This window comes from Schistocerca americana, chromosome 9, assembly GCF_021461395.2.
Source record: "Schistocerca americana isolate TAMUIC-IGC-003095 chromosome 9, iqSchAmer2.1, whole genome shotgun sequence".
In the NCBI taxonomy this organism is placed as follows: domain Eukaryota; kingdom Metazoa; phylum Arthropoda; class Insecta; order Orthoptera; family Acrididae; genus Schistocerca; species Schistocerca americana.
In genome coordinates, this window is record NC_060127.1 from 123029642 (window position 1) to 123036613 (window position 6972).

Genomic DNA, 6972 nt, shown 5'->3' on the forward strand with positions numbered 1-6972 from the left:
ATTATCTTGTTCTGCATCAGATGATACTATCGTATTCAGTGACATTTGCAAATAAGTTTGACATTCCTGTAACCATAGATTGTTTCAAACATAAGTATTGCATATTTTCGAAGTTATTATAAAGTGATCTAATATTTTGTATGTGCTGCAGTAACAACTGGGACACCTCCAGAAGTAAATCTAAGAACCCATCACAGCGCCAACGATTGTTTTGTCGTCCAGAAGAACAGATATGACGAAAACTTGTAGCACTATTTCGCTGACTTCTCCATTTTCAGTTACATTCTGTAGAAAATGTAACAAAATATGCTTCAGTAATTACAACAGACACACTATGAGCTACGGTACATACCAAGAGTATGGCAGAAAGAGTTGTACTAAAATGTGCTCACGATCGGTTTCTACGTTCTCAGTCTATGCAATGTGAGTTATGACTTGCTACATCAGCCGGCGAAAATTCAGGCCAGGCGCGATCCTTAACGTCAGATCTCGGGCGTGTCAGACGGTTTGAAGCGGATATGATTAAAGACTTGGTGGTGCAATAAGAGAGCTGCCATGCTGATAGCATTTATCTTATCCGCACAGGCCTCTGGCCGCAGCCCTGCTAATTGTAGCTCAACTAACTTTCCGGAAAATTATTTTTAACACAGAATTTCATGTAACTAACCAATACCCCTTGCCAAGGACCACAAAACCAGAGTAGAACTGATATTTACATTGTTTGTAGATGAAGCACTCCACGCATATGATGCGTTCTCGCAGAGCTTTTTTTTATGTAGTTACTGGAGAGGACATCGGTTCGATCATGAAATTTGAAATTTCACTCTCCTTTTTCTCTTCTAGCATGAAAAATTGTATTTTCTTTTTACAATCTTTTTTTTAGTGGCTCTTGCAACCTACGTCCGCAATTATTAGCTGGATGTATTCCAATCTCTGTCTTTCTCTACAGTTTTTGCTCTCTACAGCTCCCTCTAGTACCATGGAAGTCTATCCCTGATGTCTTAACAGATGTCCAACAATCACACTGTCGCTTCTCCTTGTCTGTGTTTTCCACATTTTCCTTTCCTCTCCGATTCTGCACAGAACCTCCTCATTCCTTACATTATCAGTCCACCTAATTTTCAACATTTCTCTGTAGCACCATGTCTCAAATCCTTCCATTCTCTTCTGTTCCGGTTTTCCCACAGTCCATGTTTCGCTACCTTACAATGCTGTGCTCCAAAAGTTCGATCTCGGAAATTTCTTCCTCAAATTAAGACCTATGTATGATACTGGTAGAATTCTCCTGTCCAGCAATGCCCTTTTTGCTAGTGCTAGTCTGCTTTTGATGTCCTCCTTACTCCGTCCATCATTGGTTATTTTGCTCCCTACGTAGTACAACTCCTTACTTCATCTACTTCGTGACCATCAATCCTGATGTTAAGTTTCCCGCTGTTCTCATTTCTACTACTTCTCATTACCATCGTCTTTCTCCGAATTACTCTCAAACCATACTGTGTACTCATTAGACTGTTCATTCCGTTCAGCAGATCATTTAATTCTTCTTCACTTTCACTCAGGATAGCAATGTCATCAGCGAATCGTATCATCCTTTCATCTTGAATTTTAATTCCACTCCTGAACCTTTCTTTTATTTCCGTTATTGCTCCTTCGATGTACAAATTGAACAGTAGGGGCGGAAGACTACATCTCTGTCTTACACCCTGTTTAATCCGAGCACTTCATTCTTGGTCGTCCACTCTTATTATTCCCTCTTGGCTCTTGTACATATTGTATATTACCCGTCTGCCCCTGTAAATTACCCCTATTTTTCTCAGAATTTCGAACATCCTGCACGATTTTACATTGTCGAACGCTTTTTCCAGGTCGACAGATCCTATGACCGTGTCTTGATTTTTCTTTAGCCTTGCTTCCATTATCAACCGCAGCGTCAGAATTGCCTCTCTGTCGCCTTTATCTTTCCTAAAGCCAAACTGATCGTCATATAACACATCCTCATGTCTCTTTTCCATTCTTCTGTGTATTATACTTGTCAGCAACTTGAATGCGTGAGCTTTTTAGCTGATTGTGCGATACTTCTTGCACTTGTCAGCTCTTGCACTCTTCTGAATTGTGTGAATGATATTTTTCTAGAAATCATATGGTATGTCGCCAGACTCATACATTCTGCACACCAACGTGAATAGTCATTTTGTTGCCAATCCCCCCAATGATTTTAGAAATTCTGACCGAATGTTATCTATCCTTTCTACCTTATTTGATTTTAGGTCCTCCAAAACTCTCTTCAGTTTTGATTCTAGTATTGGATTCCCGTTCTCTTCTAAATCGATTACTGTTTCTTCTTCTGTCACCTCAGACAGATCTTCTGCCTCACAGAGGCCTTCAATGTACTCTTTCCACCTATGCGCTCTCTCCTCAGCATTTAACAGTGGAATTCCCGTTGCGCTCTTAATGTTACTGTTGTGACTTGGCAAGACAGCCAAGCCACTAGGAGGTGAAGCCGAAAGGCACGCGTTTAAGCTCACGCAGGCTGGCGTGAGGTCTGGAACAGTTAAAGGATTTGAGTCTAGCAAATAAAGTACGTAGCTGTTGGAATACTTAACTTTAATCCATAATTGGTGAACATCGGTCTGACGGTACATGCATCACAAGATAAATAGCAAATGATAATGGCGCCTTGCTAGGTCGTAGCAAATGACGTAGCTGGAGGCTATGCTAACTATCGTCTCGGCAAATGAGAGCGCAATTTGTCAGTGAACCATCGCTAGCAAAGTCGGTTGTACAACTGGGGCGAGTGCTAGGAAGTCTCTCTAGACCTGCCGTGTGGCGGCGCTCTGTCTGCAATCACTGACAGTGGCGACACGCGGGTCCGACGTATACTACCGGACCGCGGCCGATTTAAAGGCTACCACCTAGCAAGCGTGGTGTCTGGCGGTGACACCACAGTTACCACCCTTGCTTTTAATTTCATCGTAGGTTATTTTGACTTTCCTGTATGCTGAGTCAGTCCGACAGTCACATCTTTTTCGATTTCTTCACATTTTTCAAGCAGCCATTTCGCCTTAGCTTCCCTGCATTTCTTATTTATTTCATTCCTCAGCGACTTGTATTTCTCTACTACTGAATCTCTGTGAACATTTTTATACTTCCTTCTGTAAACGATCAACTGAGGTATTTCTTCTGTTACCCATGGTTGCTTTGCAATTATCTTCTTTGTACTTACGTTTTTCTTTCCAGCTTCTGTAGTTGCCTTTATAGACATGCCCAGTCCTCTTCAGCTGTACTGCTTACTGAGCAGTTCGTTATTACTATATCTACAGCCTTAGAGAACTTAAAGCATATCTCATCATTCGTTAGTACTTCCGTATCCAACTTCTTTGCGTATTGATCCTTTCCTGACTAATCTCTTGAATTTCAGCCTACTCTTCATCACTACCACATTGTAATCAAGTCTGTATTTGCTCCTGGGTACGACTTAGAATACAGTGTGTGATTTCGGAATCTCTGTCTGATCATGACAGCCTTTTCCAAGTAGTTAGTCTTCCTCCTCTCTCAATCCTTGTCCCAAGCCCATATCCTCCTGTAACCTTTTCTTTTGCTCCTTCCTCTACAACTGCATTCCATCCCCCATGACTATTAGACTTTCATCTCCCTTTATATACTGTATTACCCTTTCAATATCCTCATTTGCTTTCTCTATCTGTTCATCCTGAACTATCATTGCCGGTGTTGATTTTCCATCGATTCTGATAGGAACAGTCGTATAACTGAACTCTTGACGGCTGCACACTCTCTGCCCTACCTTTCTATTTATAGTGAATCCTACTCACGTTATACCATTTTCTGCTGCTGTTGATATTACCCAATACTCGTTTGACCAGAAATCCTTGTCTTCCTTCCATTTCACTTCACTTACCCCTACTACGAGCGTGGTTTGAAAATTTCTCGAAATCACCACGAGAGGTCAGCGCCAGTGCAATGAATTGTTCACGTGACATTCATTGGACTGTTGTCTGTAATCAAATGTCACGTCAGTGCTCTTGGAAGAGAGGTGTGGCAGTGACGTGGCTCTGTTGTTCCCTCCTAGTGATTTGCGAAGATGGAAAAAAATCGAGATTGGAGCGGCTTACATTAGATTAGATTTGTTTTTCGTTCCATAGATCCGTGCTGAGGAGATCCTCGTGGATATGGAACATGTCAATTTTTTTTAAGCTGAAATAACAATACTAATAGTATGAATATATACAATTCATCATTTGTTCCTATTAAAAAATTCGTCAATGGAGTAGAAGGAGTTGGCCACTAGTAAGCTTTTCAGGCTCCTTTTAAACTGATCTTTATTTGTAACTAAATTTTTTATGTTTACTGGCAAATTATTGAAGATGAGTGTTCCTGAGTAGTGGACCCCTTTTTGAACTAAAGTAAGTGCTTTTAAGTCCTTGTGCAGATCATTTTTGTTACTGGTATTGTATGTATGAACTGAGCTGTTTGTTGGAAAAAGGGATATAGTATTTAGGACAAATTTCATTAAGGAGTAAATATACTGAGAAGCAGTAGTTAGTATACCCAGTTCTTTGAAGAGGTTTCTACAGTACGTCCATGAATTTACTCCACAAATAATACGTATTACACACTTTTGGACTCTGAAAACTTTTGTTTGACTTGAAGAGTTACCCCAAAATATTATACCATATGACATTATGGAATGAAAGTGGGCAAAGTATGCAAGCTTTTTCATTTTTATGTCGCCTATGTCTGGTAACACTCGAATTGCAAATACAGATTTGTAAAGGCGTTTCTGCAGTTCTGTGGTGTGCTCCTCCCAACTGCATTTATTATCAAGTTGTAATCCCAGGAATTTAAGACTGACAACCTCTTCTATCTGCTCTTCTTTGTACTTTATGCGTATGCTGGGTGGAAACCTCTTACAGGTTCTGAATTGCATATAGTGAGTCTTTTCGAAGTTTAATGTCAGTGGGTTGTCTTTGAACCATTTATTAATAACCATGAAAATATCATTAGCAGATCTTTCTAGAACTACACTCGACATATTATTTATTGCAATACTTGTGTCATCTGCAAACAAAACGAACTCTGATTCTGACAGTGTAACTGATGAGAGATCATTAATGTGCACAAGAAAAAGCAGTGGCCCTAAGATGAATTCTTGTGGGACACCACATGTAATTTCTTCCCATTCTGATGATGACTGATGACTTAATTCATTAGTCCCTTGTACTGACACCCTTTGTTCCCTGTTAGTGAGATATGACTTGAACCATTTGTATGTAGGCTGTTTAGGATTTTTTATTGGTAACCCCACCTCTGTATGAAAATCACTGGCTGTGCTGTGTGCAGTCTGTGGCTGCTTTGCATTGTTGTAATACTCGCCATTGTAGTGTTAGGCAGCTGGCTGTGAACAGCGCGTAGCGTTGCGCAGTTGGAGGTGAGCCGCCAGCAGTGGTGGATGTGGGGAGAGAGATGGCGGAGTTTTGAAATTTGTCATGAACTGCTATATATATTATGACTATTAAGGTAAATACATTGTTTGTTCTCTATTAAAATCTTTCATTTGCTAACTATGCCTATCAGTAGTTAGTGCCTTCAGTAGTTTGAATCTTTTATTTAGCTGGTAGTAGTGTCGCATGCTTTATTGCAGTAGCTCGAGTAACCAAGATTTTTGTGAGGTAAGTGATTTGTGAAACGTATAGGTTAATGTTAGTCAGGGCCATTCTTTTGTAGGGATTTTTGAAAGTCAGATTGCGTTGCGCTAAAAATATTGTGTTTCAGAATAAGCACAGTCTTGTAAATTGTTTAAAGGGGATGTTTCATATGTCGACCCTTAGCCTAGGATACCTCACTGGAATCTTCTGATTTTTTTCCTTGTAGTTTGTGTAATTAGTGTAGCTTTTGTTTATTGCTAGCGCATAATTGTAGAGAAAATCTCCTTTGTAGTTGCAGTCTTTCATTGTTGTACAGTAAAACAGTTGTGGCATGCATGTAGATTTGCAGCTGCAATTAACTAGATATTATTTTCAGTGTTATGTTAATGTGGTCTCTTATTTTTGCTCTTCAAATTGTGTTTTTCTGTGTTGTCGTGTGAAATACTGTGACAATAATGGCGTGTGAAAAACGTAATACTAGGCTCCAAAATAAACTGAGAAATGACAGTGAAAACGAAAGCAGTGTGTTAGCGCCACCGAGTAATGAATTAACTGATGTTCAAAGTAGTAATTTGGTAATTGTGCATAGGGAAATGGAGCGGGCGGCAAACAATGGCGTGGACAGTGAAACAATTAGTGAAGAGGGAAGCATTATCGATCGATCGGTCGGCAACAGCTCGCCTCAGGAATCGGGAATGACAGGACACAATTTTGCAAATATTGTAGACTCAGGTTTTGGGTTCTCACCGTTTTCTCAAATGAGTCAAGAAACATTTTCCACTTGTCAAAATGTGAATGTTGCCGGTGCAAATTCACTGCCGAAAAGCACTGAGGAACATGTTTCAGACACCAGTGCATTGTTATTACAATTAATGCAACAAATGGGACAAAAGCTTGAAAAATTAGACACAATGGAACAAAATCAGAGACAAACACAGCAAAAGCTTCAAAAATTAGACACAATGGAACAAAATCAGAGACAAACACAGCAAAAGTTAGACACAATGGAACAAAATCTTCAAAAGTTAGACACAATGGAACAAAATCAGAGACAAACACAGCAAAAGCTTCAAAAGTTAGACACCACACTTGAACAAACACGTGAAGATTTAACTACTGAGTTACATAACATTGAATCGAAATGTCAAAAAGTCTGTAATGACGTAAAAACACAGATTTGTGAGCATTTCCAACCTATTTTCTCGCGTCATGAAAATGCATTACAGAATCACGAAGCAGCCATAAAAGAACTGCAGACTATTGTTCATGAAAATCACGACACCTTGCAAGCTAAAATTGACTCAGTTGC